The following is a 14,963-nucleotide window of genomic DNA, read 5'->3' as shown; positions in this document are numbered from 1 at the left end:
GGTAGATCTACATTTGATAACTATATAACTATTTAAAGTAAATTTCAAGATTGATTTTTAACTGATTTTTTTTTAACTTGTAATTATCTAGAATTATAGGTTCATGTAATACATAAAATATAGATAAATTTTTACTCACAATTTAGAATTACCGTATCCATCTAATTGAGTGGCTACCATGGATACTCCAACAATAAAAATTGGAAATACTGAAAAAAAGTAGTTGTGTTCTATTAATAAAAATAGGAACATAAATCGTAAAACGTCGATTAAATTGTTACGAAATGTTATAAAAAAACACAAACATAATTCACAGGTATGCATGTAAAATGTAATATTTAATAATTTTGGTTAAAGTTTAGCTAAAATGTTCGTTTTACTCAACTGCTTATACCTAATTCATGAACAAAACTCAACTGATATGGTTTAATCAACAGTTTTTTTTGTGATGCAGAGAAAACGTTATGTTTTAATCATAAAAGCAAATTAAAATCAAAAACGCAAAGAGCTTTGAATGAATAAGAAAATGTATTTGTCACTGCTGGTAAATGTCGACTTTCCATTGATCTCTAATCACACGTTAGTTGATCAAGCATTTGATAAAATTATGCATTAATACAACTAAATATTATTGGGCCTAACAAATCTATGAAAATGAGTCTACAAGAAGAATATACAAAACTTTTAACACGAAAGCAAGTATGATATTTGACGAACTTACTCCATGCAGCTGGTATCAACCATCGTGCTCTTGATCTAGTAGCAAACACATATAGCACACAGAATGCCATTTCTACTCCTTCTGCTAACATCATGAAGAAATCCACGAGGAAAATGTAGTGTAGTAGTATAGCCATAAATGTACACACATCCTAAATTTTGAAAGACAGAAATCGTATTATCTACACGAATCTACAATTCTTAATTAAAAAAAGGTGGATGTGGAATAAACTTCTGCAAAAAGGACTTATTCCAAATAACAATGGGATTTAATATCTTAAGACAATTTTGATATACCGGTTATTCATATACGGAAGCCCATTTAGGACCTCCCAAAATATATATTTGAATTCGAAATCACGAATTTAAATCGTTATCACGAATTGAGGAATTCGTTATAACAGATTAAATTCGTGATAACGAATTTCCTGAATTTGTTATAACAAATTTTGTAATTCGTAATAACGAATTAAATTCGTTATCACCATTTTTTTGTAATTCGAGATAACGGATTAAAATCGTAATAACGAATTTTATAATCGTGATTACGAATTGTATAAATCGTGATAACGAATTATATAAATCGTCATAACGAATTGTATAAATCGTTATAACAGATTGAATTCGTTATCACGAATTAGTTGAATTTGTTTTCACATTTTTTTGTTAATTCGTGATAACGGATTAAAATCGTTAAAATGAATTTCATAAATAATTATAATGGATTAAATTCGTTATCACAAATTCGTTAAAAAAGTTATAACGAATTTAATCCGTTATTACAAATTATACAATTTGTTATAACGATTTTAAACCGTTATCACGAATTACAATAATCTGTGATGACGAATTTAATCAGTAATCACGAATTACAAAAAACTGTGTTAACAAAATACACAAATTCGTGAGAACGATTTTAATCCGTAATAACGAATTATAAAGTTCGTTATCACGTTTTTAATCCGTTATCACGAATTACTCAAAATTGTGATAACGAATTTAATCCGTTATTACTCATAACAAAAACTGTTATAACTAGTTCCATAAATTCGTGATAACGAATTTAATCTGTAATAACGAATTCTAGAATTCGTGATAACAATTTAAATTCGTGATATCGAATCGAATTATACTTTCGGGAGGTCCTAAATGGGCGTTCGTATTCATAGCCTTTCATTTTGTAATCAGTGTAATATTTGCAGCATAAATATTTCGTTGGTTTCCTGTGTACAAGATAAGGTACACAAATACAACTGAAAATAAACATTGAAAAAATATTTCAGTGCTTTTCGTATTGAAAATTATTGTTGTGGTATGACGTACACTGTCGACGCATGAGATTCCCTCAGTTTTTGTTGGTTACCTTAATTTGTCTTCTTAATAGATTTGTGATATTTAAACATCGGTAAACGAATATACAACAAATGAAATCAATGAGCTACGAGAAATGTCAGGCTTGCAATCTACCAAAACAAGATGATATTGCAGACATGAATAAGGGGAGTCTATATTATGCTATTATAATAAATAAGAATTACCTGATTTTCAGTCTGTGTTACCCCAGCTAAGAATACGATATATGATAATATCAATGATATGCATAAACTTATCAATATTTTAGATTTGTCACTCTTTACGTACCTAAAAGAGAAAATAACTATGTCATTTTACAGAATAGTTTAATTAAGCGGAAACATACAATAAAAATTTAAATCGTAACTGGTAATTCCAGCTACATTTTCTGATTTTCTATCTGTATGTTATATAATGTGTTCAAACAATACTCAAGTTCCTGTCATTGTAAGGATGAAAAATACTTTATCGTTTCATTGGAAAGTCACTATGTTGTAAATTGCATGTGCTGTTAAACCACATATTGAAATATTATCATACATTCAAAGAGTTACTGTGCTAGTTACATAGTTAACATTTACTCGTGATAACTTGGTTTATATAAATTTATTACTTCCTGTTTGTGCTTATCATAATTGCTGTATAGGAGTAGCAACCAATGACTCTTTTGGAGCAACTGACTTTATTCTTCAACTCGTGATTTTATATTTACTCAACGATATTTAAAGGTTTTGTTGGAATCCGTCAAATCATTAGAAACTAAGAACTTCATAACAAACTAGAATTATTCTTTAATTTACTTACTTCCATAATAAACCATATATAATGATCGTAATCAACAGGAATAAAATGGAAATACCACAACCAACTGCTGATATTACACTCAGAGCCAAGACATGTTCTGTTGGCTGGAAAAATTAGCAAATGGACAATTATCATAACTGCCCCTAAAATTCTAAAACATGACATTATATATAAAACAACCAATTGTCATCGTTCACCCAGTTACAAAGTATACGTGTGTAATGTAACGTTCAAATGTCTTGTCATATGGTTATTTAAGCTACAAACGTAATGTTTTTTTTATGGAAAACCACAAACATTAAAATAATCTCTTGTTAAAGTATCTTCTCATTGAATTAAGATTTGAGTAGCAACTTGTACAACATCAATGGTGTCTTTTCCGAATACAATTATGTGACAAAACAGTTTTGTTGAGGCTTTTTTATGAATTATTTTGTCAAAACTATGTAAAAGTATCATACAGTTTGTACAATGTGTCATTTTTAGTGAGTATGACGGCAGGCTGAGCTCACAATTGCTTTTTGTGCAGAAATAGTTATTTCATTTTTTAGTTTTTAGATGGCACATAACTTAAGACAGTTTGTCAAGGACTTAAGAATTTTCAAGTTTGAAAGAGATAAAAAAAAATATTACATGTATTATATACTTGCTTTAAAGCATACATAACACTTTATAAATTTTGACACACTTTTCTTGATCTACCTTAATTAGGAAAGATCAAACAGAAACATTTTAAAGCCAAAAATGTATGAATACATGGGTACTTGAAGAGATATATGACCAAAATGGACCTAAAGAGAATAGCCAAATCTACTTAAAGTCAACTTTGTCTGAGGGAACTTGAAACGTATTTTCCTAATGATTTTAATGATTTCTAATTGTAACAACCATTTATCTAAACTTTTAAGGCTTTTGTCACATTTTAATGAACCATGAAACAACAAAGATAAAAGAAGTTTAGTTCAACATATTAACCAGTTTACTGTCTTCCTTATTGTCAAGTCAGAAGTCTTTTGGGTTTTTTTTCTTAAAGGAAAAACTTATTTAAAATGCACATATGAAAACTAAAGTTTATACGTATTTATACACCCATAGATTGCCAAATTTTGGGTTTGAGCCATCCTGATGAAGATAAATCATGAAAAGCGATTCAGACACATACTACAATTTACAAAGTGTTATATTCATATGACTTTCTTAACACTAAGATTATAATATCGTGTTGCTCAATCTTTAGTGTTCTTAGTAGTGTCGTGTTGACTTGTTTTTTTTTATGTTTTTGTTTCCATTTGCCATTGTATCGTCTGTTTTTTATCGTGCTTTCTGATTGTCTCTTGGATTCCGTTTTCATCATTTTATTCATTTGTGAGAGGTAAATACATTGATTTTTCGGTGAAAGACATCCTGTATATATCTGAGTGACTTTTTTCTGCTCCAAAACGAAGTATAAAAAATGGTGTCGTAAATACCATTATGTATCTCTCACTAAATTTCAGATGTATCGAAATCAGATTTTATCAATAACAACGAAACAGAACATAGTTGATGATATAAATTTAGAATTCAAACATTAAAAAAGGCAACTCGTGTTTAAATATAACATAAGTACACGAATTCGCAAAATAAAGTGTTATCAGGTTTGAATTACACATTTTCAATACTTGAATTCAATATAGACTTATTCTACAAATGTTTCCATATTACCTAAACCCCGACGTACCGTTTCAGAGAGACCCATCAGAAGAGCAAAATTGGTAGTATGATCATATTCACAGATGGTGGCATCACTTGTAGTTTGGAAAACCTTAGAACCTGCTGTAGACCATGCCCCATTGGGTGTATCCCTGTCATAAATAGAATCAATCATTAGTGATAATAAAACTGAACGATACTTTCTCTCAGATAGATAGCTCAATATATTTAATAGTTCACTAAAGCTAGTTCTATGCCTTTATCTATCCGGAATTATAACGTCGAAATTGGTTTGATTTTACATTCTTTTTTTATTATCAAAATAACTATATTCAAAAAAAAGTTCAAAATTATTTAGATATTTATTATTAGTATATTGCAACACACAGAAACAATCTATCTTTAAATAGCTAAAAACAAACAAAAATTAATTTATTTTGACATTTTATCAATCACCCAGCTTTATATTTCAACAAGTAGAACGCATTTAGATCAGTTCTTTTGTGCATCCTTTCAAGAAAACTTTTTTCTGTTTACCATAATTTGATGTTAAGAAATAAAAAAAAAAACAGAAAACAAAATGCTTACAATATACTTTCAGAGAAATGGAATACGCCCTAACACTTTATAATGAAATTCCTGCGATTTAAAGCAATTATATATCACATAACTACATATACTTGTATATGTATGTTATTTCTCCTGAAATTGACACAGAAGGAATCTTATGATAAGCGATATGATTTAATTTTTGTTATTTTCCAAATTGCAGTTTTGAGTAGTAACATATGTCATTTACCAAGGCATTTATATATATCAGGTGATACAATGCAGATCCACTCTTCTTTAAGCTACTAAACAGCTCCTATACAGTGGTAATCATGAATAAAAACTAACATCAACTCTTCACATAAATTTACTTACGGTGCATTAAAATCCCAAAATCCACATAAAATTCCAAACGGAGGAGTCTGAAGAATACAAGGATGTATTTTTTACTATATTCTTTATAATAATATGAATATACAATTGAATTTTCTGGCTGAATTCTTCTTTTATAAGTTTTCGTCATTTAAATTATAAGCTTTATTGAGAAGATGAATAGGCAAACAGTTTTAATAATTAAACATATGTATTCATAGGGAGATGATATTTCGGTTCATAGTTCCTACTAGTAAATCTGGCGTTTTGACTTCTGAAAATATTTGATTGCTTTTCATATTTTGACTAAAATTATAATTAATACTCAGTTGAAAAATCTTCGACGATTTTTTTTAAATGGAAAAGTTTTTAAAGCTTTCAGGTATTTTAGTGTCTACACTTGATCCTTTTTGTCTATTTTTGGTAATATGTTTGCTAATTTGTTTACTGTCTCATTGGGATTTATACTATATCGCCTTGCTGTAAAAGTTAAACTGGTATAGATCCTGTAAAATCCTGTACCAAGTCAGGAAAATGGCTATTGTTATCTTATAGTTCGTTTCTGTGTGTGTTGCATTTTAGTGTTTCTGTTGTGTCTTTGTTCTCCTCTTATATTTGATGTGTTTCCCTCAGTTTCAGTTTGTAACCCGGATTTGTTTTTCTCAATCGATTTATTAATTTCGAACAGCGATATACTACTGTTGCCTTTATTTATAGAATTATTCATTATAATTAGAATTTAAAAAAGAGTAAAAAGAGAAGACATACTTGCAAATGTTTAAATTCTACAGTTAAAGGTGGATTCAGTGTAACTGGAGCAGGATCTATAGAAAAATCTACAACAACTGAATTTACGTCGTAATTACCAGTAGTTGATACAGCTACACTGAAAACAATAAACAAAGAATTGCAAAATTGTTATATCATCAATTGAAATGATAAAACATATATAAGTATCTAAAACAAAACGAAGCAAACTATTTTCGATTATAATACAGCTTAATTTATAATCGTTTAGGTACAATTTATGATAGAAGCATTTGTTGTGCACGCCAATGTCAGTATATGCACGTTGATAAGATGATCGGAAAAATACTTTTAGTATTGCAAGTGCAGTTGTCACTAAGAAAAAATACAGTCAGGGAGACACAAACAGGGTAGCAAGAGAGAAATGAGTGAAAAAAAGAAAAAAGGAAACAGTAATCAAAACGTTAACATAGAAGACCCGTGAAGGGGAAGAGTTGAGAAAGAGTACATAAACGGACTATCTTATTGTTTATGAACTCGTTTTATTGCCTTGATACAATCAATTGCATCAATCAACTTTTCATGAATTAAGGAAATTTACTGAAATCAAAAATCCATACATCTTTAATTAATTTATCATTTTTGGTTGGGAGTTGTCTTAAGCGTTGCGAAACACCTGTTAAAGCTGAATGTAGAAATACGCATCATATCATGAACAATATATAAGGTTTTGAATGCAATTCGTAGTGTTAATCAAGTTTTGATTGAATGACGACGTCTGTCGTCAATTCAACTATTGACGGTCCGGGTCCACAACATTGCGCAATCACAATCGACGTTTCCGGGTTAATTCAATTATACTTGTTTTTTAACACTTCAAAAATATTGCATTCAGATAAAATACCAATACTGTGTTTGTGGAGTTGTGAGTCCTTAATTTGTCTATTTATATCATACAAGAACAACAAAACTTACCCATTAGACAACAAGTATTTCTGGAAAAGATCTGAAATGTTCTTGTAAAACGTGCTGCTGTATCCAACAAGTTCTGATGCTAAAATACATATACATTGATATCGTCATAGTTTATATTAGCACATAACCAGTTACTACTTCAATAGTTTAGAAACCACCAATTATGTCCGGTGTTTCAAAAATAATTCACAAATTCAAAGTCACATTAAAGTGTTTTGTCTTGGTTTTTTCTTCTGTTGTCTGTCTTTCTTCTACTATTGGTTTTCATTAACATTTAATTGGTATCTTTTTCAATTTAGTTTTTTTGTGCTGCTGTATCGCTGCAGCTTTCTGTATACTGCCTTTTTCCACAACTATAAAATTACCATTACCTTATTCTCGGGGTTCAAATACAAAAAAGGAAAATAAAGAAAAATCGTATGCCGCAAAACAGGTGTTGTTTTTTTAATATCAAAGCTGTATTTTAGTGAATGCAATGTTTAATAAATCAATTGAATCTGTTCAAATTCTTAAACAAGAAAGAAATTTAAACAAAAACAAAATAAAAAGTAAAATAACAGAAATACTGAACTCCAGGGAAAATTCAAAACGGAAAGTCACTTTTCATATGGCAAAATCAAAAGCTCAAACACATCAAACGAATGGAAAACAACTATCATATTCAATAATATATACCATTAAGTGAAGCTTTGTTTAATGTAACTTTGGTGTCGGACTCTTTTACCCAAGATGGCAGGTTCGATGAATTGCCTGGAAATGTTACATCCTGCGACTGAACTTTTCCAACTTGTACAACTAAAGTAAAAAAATGCAAATACAGTTTGAGTAAAAAAATAAGTAGACTATACATTAATGTTAAAATGATCGAGAAGATTTTGTTTTCTTGGGTTAAAATAAATATCCATAATGGTTCTATAATGTGATCATTTTGAGTTGAATTTCCTTTACATCCTAAATTTTCGTACAAATTGTCTGGCATTCCTAACGATTAATTGGAGTACCCGAACATAATGCTTTTGGCCATTTTGATCTTCTTGTAAAGCTTTATTTCAAAATAAAATCGTGCCGATACTGTCCGTGTCTGGCAAGATATTGAACAATGATAAAAGTACTGTTCCTCAGACTTATGTTCACTCCAAGTACAGCCATTGCAATGTTGTCTAGTTTGCATATGTTTTGGTTTTTTTCCCCTTAATCTAATAATAATTGGCTTTAGATTATTGATATTTTTACATTGCAACTGAAACTTACCCAAATTGTCTCTCTGTACAGTTTTGCTGAATTCACTGCTGTTTAGACGTGTGTATGCTTTTGTATACGTTGTAACAGCGTCTATCAGCCTACTTATTCCACCCAAGTTCTGTAAAAAGTAATACAATTTCAATTTTTGGAAGACTAACTGATAAACTAGAAATTCAAAACATTTTTATGACAATGTCTTAGGTGTTTTAAGTTCAAATGTTCTAGGTACGACAAAAAATAAAACAGTATAAAATGATATAAAAACTGTATAATATTTAGAGATTTAACAAAATGAACAGAAAGTTTTCCACATAAGATTTAATGTAAAAAATTATTAATCATAACATAAGCTTTTTACTACCCAATATATTTATACAACTATAAAACAAGTCTGACATTATTTAGATTTAGACTTCTGTGTAATGATTCATATAAAACGACATATTTCAAAAACACTGATATAATTATAAATTTGACGTGTCGTGCTATTTTTAGACGAACTTTATTGAGTTTGACAATATCAAAGAAGCCATAATTTGTTACAACTTTTAAAAATGTATATTTGTGGATATTCAAAGATTAATTGTAGGACTACGTCAAATCCAATTTCTAATTTCAAAACACGACGGGTGCCACATGTGGAGTAGGAACTGCTTACCATTCCGGAGCACATGAGATCATCCCCGGTTTTTGGTGGGGTTCGTGTTACTCAGTCTTTTGTTTTCTACGTTGTGTTTTGTATACTGTTGTTTGTCTTTTGGTCTTTTCATATTTATTTTGCGATGGCGTTGTCAGTTTTTTTTCGACTTATGAGTTTGAATATTCCTTTGGTATCGTTCGCCTCTCTTTGATTAAGACTAATTTCTATATGGTTCACAAACGGTGATGACAGCAATGTACGTAAAAGTAAATCATTGGGTTGTTCATATCAGAAGGGTAAAATTGAATAAAATTTAATAAAAAGTATATTTTTATTCAAACCTAAAAAGTATTTTACTTCAAACTTAAAAACTGTTTTTATTCAAACTTAAAAACTGTTTTTATTCAAACTTGAAAAGTATTTTTAATTCAAACTTAAAAAGGATTGTTTATTCAAACTCATTTTGATTTGTTAAAATTGCATAAAAAGACTACAGTCAAATTCACACACTGAAATTGAGATGAGTTAAACTTTAAAAGTGCGCATTTGTGACATTTTAGAAACAGTCAGCGAAAAACTTTGGACAGACGATGGAATATTTAAAGCAATATGGTCTTAACAGAAAAGTCAAACCAATTTTGTAGAAAGGCAATTTGTAAGATAATGTATCAATTTACCTGACGTGTAAGATGTTCCCATTCAGGTCTGTTTCTGTCTTCGAGAAGATTATCGCATGTTGAAATGAACGTCTGAAAGAAAATTTTCGACTTATGAGTTCCATTGTTTTTTTTAAATGATTCAATTTGTCCTTATTATCAGTATAAATTATTGTTATAATTATTATAGATGGTACCAAATCTTTGAAAACGAAACTTTAAAATATATATTTATCTTTCTTTTTTGGAAAAAGATACTTAATACTGAAAGGATTTTTATATATTTTGGTATTAAAATAAAGCTCCTGCAAACGTATTGTACTATCAAAAGCAAAGCATTGAAAGATAGTTAAAATTTGTGACATTAGTTTAAAATAGAGAAAACTAAATTGGACGTCACTGTATTTTATAAGATATATATTGTGGAGTTATATTGATTGACCAGAAACACGAGCTTATACATTGGTATCATTTCATCAAACCTACATCGAGTTGATTTACTGTTACAGCATCGCTCCTTTCTGATGCATAATCTGCAACATTGATTAAGGTAGCTGATGATATTTCCAAATCCCCAGCCCTCAGTACTTCTTGATCATCTGAAGTCAACACATTTTGGGTTTGGAGGATTGTATCCACATCCACAACTAACACTCCTTCGATAAGACTATCAGACTGTAAAAAAAACGTATTAGAAATTTACTTATTGTTTTCGATATTATGAACACATTGGTTTTCATTTCGTACATCTAAATATTTTTTTAATTTACGATTGATACGATAACCTTATATCTTTACAAGAAGCCACCCACGAAATCTCAGGCTAGTGAATAATATTATCATGTAAATGATTTCAAATTGTACACTGTCAACTCATCTAGTACATACCATAATTAAAGATGTTAAAAGAAGTAAACAAACTGTTTTTGTAAAGTTCAATTCCTTCATACCGTTTTTGAAGGACCCAATATTGTTACTCTCATACTTATTTTTTGGTGTGTTGATATTTGCTAAATGTTGTTTGTGTTAAGTCTTATTATTTCCCTATTCTAAATAATGTCAAATGTTAATTGCACGGTTATAACATGCTATTAAAATGAAAGAAATATAATGCAGTGTCTTACCTGTTCAAAAACTGTCTGTAAATCCTGTCTGACACAGGTGCTATAATCAGGTGTCTGCCAGTTACCACCAATGCAATGTCTTGAAACTAATCCTAAAAGAATCAGTTAAGTAGGTCAGTTTAAGACCTTATTTTCTTTCTCAAATTGTCTTACAAAGGTCTTTATTTCCTGTGTTTGTATTTATTTATTGTATTTGCTTAAACTTGTAAACAAATAATAGAGTTTGTAGGAAAACTTTGCAGTTGAATATTAGTTTTATTGGTGAAATGCGTATGTCCTTCAAAGATATTGGTAGCAGATATGATCAATATTTAACATCCACGCTATCTGTTTGTCAGTTTTTGTATACTAGTATTTAAAAGAGTAGTAGACAACTTTGCACTTGGATGAAGTTAAACGAAGTTTACGAGAAGAATGCATAGAAATCACCTTTTTCTCAGAAGCTGAAAAACTTTGGCGTATACATAGTGAAAGTACGTATTCAGGTTATTACTAATCTCTCAGGCACACGGTAATGGCTGTTTTGCCTTTGACCCTTTTGGTTTTAATATTATTAAATTTTTAACATTTTAGCCATTCAATGAATTTAATGCTGTTAAACTTTTAACATGTTTGCCATTCAATGGATTTAATGCTGTTAAACCTTTAACATTTTTGCCATTAAATCGTTTTGATTTGGGTGGACTGAAGGTTTGTCCTAACGTAGTGCCAACGGAAATCTGTACAATGCCCCTTTTAAAGATTGCCGAAAAAAAAATATCTACAGTCTACATTATTTGCTGACAATTGTTTAAATAATGAAATGAATGCTGGAATGTATATACCGAAAAAAAGACTACGGGAAATAATAGAAATACAAAGCCTTGTAAAACTTTTATGGATAATCCAGGAACATACTGGATATATCAAACGAACATTAAGTGCTGTATTCATGAGTTGGTACCGATTCGGTACAAATAAACTTATTTTATACGCTAATGATATGTTCCTTGCAACAACAGTTGTCTACTGCTAAACGCGTTTGAAGAATATTTTGTTGTTCCTGTGTCATATGTTATTATTAATAACAAGTTCTTATAATCAGCCTTTTTTGCATTTTTTGCTGTTTTCAATTTTGCTTTAAATCCATGATGTTCTTTAATTTCAATTTCAGATATATCTAGATTATTCTGTCACTCAATGACCTATATTTCAGTTAGTGCTCACATTTCATATATATTCCAATGATCTTGAGAAAGAATATGACAAAGATGATGATTTCAATTGTCAGCTTCCCATTTTTTCTCATCATATCATACCCACTGCCCATCGTATATTGTAAAAAGTCAAATAACAAAAAGACCGAACTCCAAAGGAAATTCAAAACGGAAAGTCCTTTATCAAATGGCAAAATCGATGGTAACTTGATTTCACGTTTTCATATCTCAAAATAATAAGTTACGCTCGTGTATGTTCATTTTATACGATCTTCATTAACAGGGTGTTTCTTAGCACAAAAGCTGCTCCCACAGAGTTCTAACGGAGAAAGACTGAAATTGATAACATCTAAGTTTTACGGTCACCATTACGAATCGGTATGGTTGACCGATACGATATGCCTATGTCTCAACTTACTATCGACATGTTTCTGCGGTCTTAGATCTTTAGATACCGGAATAGTCGTTATATCTGTACCGATTATGTCCGATTTCCGATTGTGACATTTGACATGGTTTAGATTTGCATTGATGGTAATGCTTGTATTGCATGAGATACCTATCATGTCGATGAACCAAGTCTCGCTCCTTTTGGACTTCATCCGACCTCCTCAGTTTAGGTTTACATTGATTTGTATCTTCTGGATTGATTTAGAAGATCTGAACATTGGTAACTACAGTTGCCTCTAATCTACCGATTTTGATTTCAGCAGTTATTTTTAAAATACCCTTGTAATTATCTCAATAAAGTCGACACCTAGAAAGATGAATAATTTACATGGTTTACTCCTTTTTCTCGGACCAAAATATAAAACGAAATAATGTTTGCCCCTCAATCATCATATTTTTAACTATAATTTGAGTGAATGTAAAGGTTAACATACAGTATAAATGCAGAGGCGCTAACCTCAATTTTAACAGGTATCAGAATTGTAGTCTTGTTTAACCTTACCTGTGAAATTCCCACTGCATGGAAGTACAACAACCGTATCCGATACAGTCCTATTCCAAAATGTACCATAATTATCAGTATTTTCAGGACAATAAACATTTGTTCCTGAAAATTTCAAGGCATACACTAGAAACATATATCGTCTGTGCAGTCAAACAAATGCGCGCAATTTAAGAGACAAATTCAAGATTTGGAATATAAATGTATGTATATGTAAAAGATACAACAAATATGTAATGAAACAAATTTTTACACGTACAGCAGTGTTAGTCAGCCTCATAAAGGTGACGAGTCACTGTCATATAAATATATGAAGTTAACTTACTTAAAGATTTGTAAAAAAAACATTAATATCAACGCACGTGCCTATCAAAGAAGGTTTGACCTTTTACAATGTCAATTGCCCAGAAAGCCTAATGAAGATTCATTTTATTAAATGACCAACTATTGAATTCCATTCCAATGTTAGAAGAGCCTTAACGCCGGATATGAGGCGTTAACGAATTTTATCAGGAGTACCACTACGGATGCACATGGTTAACAAAAACCGCTGATCTTTCTGAAGCACCTGGTTTCAACCCCGATCTTTAATAGCGTTTGGGTTGTTCAATCTTTTGTTTTAGTAAACTTGTTTGTTTGTTTATTGCCTACTTGGGATACCTTGCTATATTTAATGTAGTGGACCATTTGCATTTTCAAAAGACTGGTCATTCATGAATAATCATACACAGAAGATACCGGTAGATTTATTTTCATGCTTATGAATAGCTTTGGGGTATGCGTCACTCAGTGAGTAACCCACACAAGAAAGACGTTAAAAATAAACATACGATCTTCCACATAAGGCAAATGTCTATACATATTGTCAAGATTTTGATTTAATTGATTTTTGAATGAATTATTTACTATTTACGTTTGACCTGTACATACCTGTTGCATCTACAACAATGATATTTGAAGTCACGACCAATCCTTCTCCGGCAACATTGATTCCCTTGCAGCCATAGTTAACGGATTCTTTGATATTCATGACTTCGAGTGTACTGTAGGTACCATTCCCTACAATAACTTCATCTGAAAAAGGGTAAGTAAATATTTTGTTTTATTATATTTTTGTCAAATAATTTATTAAATGAGCTTTATTCCCGTGCATAAATAATGTTCAGAATGATTAAGCCAAGATTTTTTTTCTGTAAAACCTTAAAGAACATATATAATATTTATTATAGTTACGAAATATTTATTACACATATGAAGAAAAAGACCATTTTGTTCACACTTTTTGAAATTTAAACATTTTCTCTAGACCAAATAAACTTTTACTTAATGTATTGTTTGTGCAGATTCTGAATAATAACATCCAATATCAACTGACCTTTATTAGAGGTAAAAACAACACCATTTCTATACCATACTATAAGTACTGGTACTGAGTAGGATTCTTTAACATTGCAATTTAAAGTAGTATAATCTCCCGTTTGTACTATTGTTGTCATGGGTGATACTGACACTTCCGGTTTTCCAATTACAGCTATATTTATTTTTTGTTCAGAGTTCAAGGAACCATCACTCACTTGACAGGAAAGTATTCCTATTAAAATAAAACAAACTTTATGAATACATGTAAATACACATACTGTTTTTCGACACTCAAAATTTATAAAGTTTTAGTTTCATTTTCAGGATATTTATTTACTTGCTACCTTACAATATTTTATATTTTCGAATTAAGATTATTCCATTTTTTCTGTAAACTTTCTTTGAATTGGAATTGTTTTATGAAGATAATACTGTAAAGATTGTTGACGATGCGCAATCGAATTGGACATAAAATAGGATCGACATACTTAAATAAAATTCCATAACCTGTCGCTTGCTGATTTTCTTACATACTGTTTACCTGAATCTTTTGTTTTCATTGGATTGACTGTTAAAGTGTAC

This window comes from Mytilus californianus, unplaced genomic scaffold (genome assembly GCF_021869535.1).
Source record: "Mytilus californianus isolate M0D057914Y unplaced genomic scaffold, xbMytCali1.0.p SCAF_15, whole genome shotgun sequence".
In the NCBI taxonomy this organism is placed as follows: domain Eukaryota; kingdom Metazoa; phylum Mollusca; class Bivalvia; order Mytilida; family Mytilidae; genus Mytilus; species Mytilus californianus.
The sequence above is the reverse complement of the archived record's forward strand: the minus strand, read 5'-3'. Positions refer to the sequence as shown.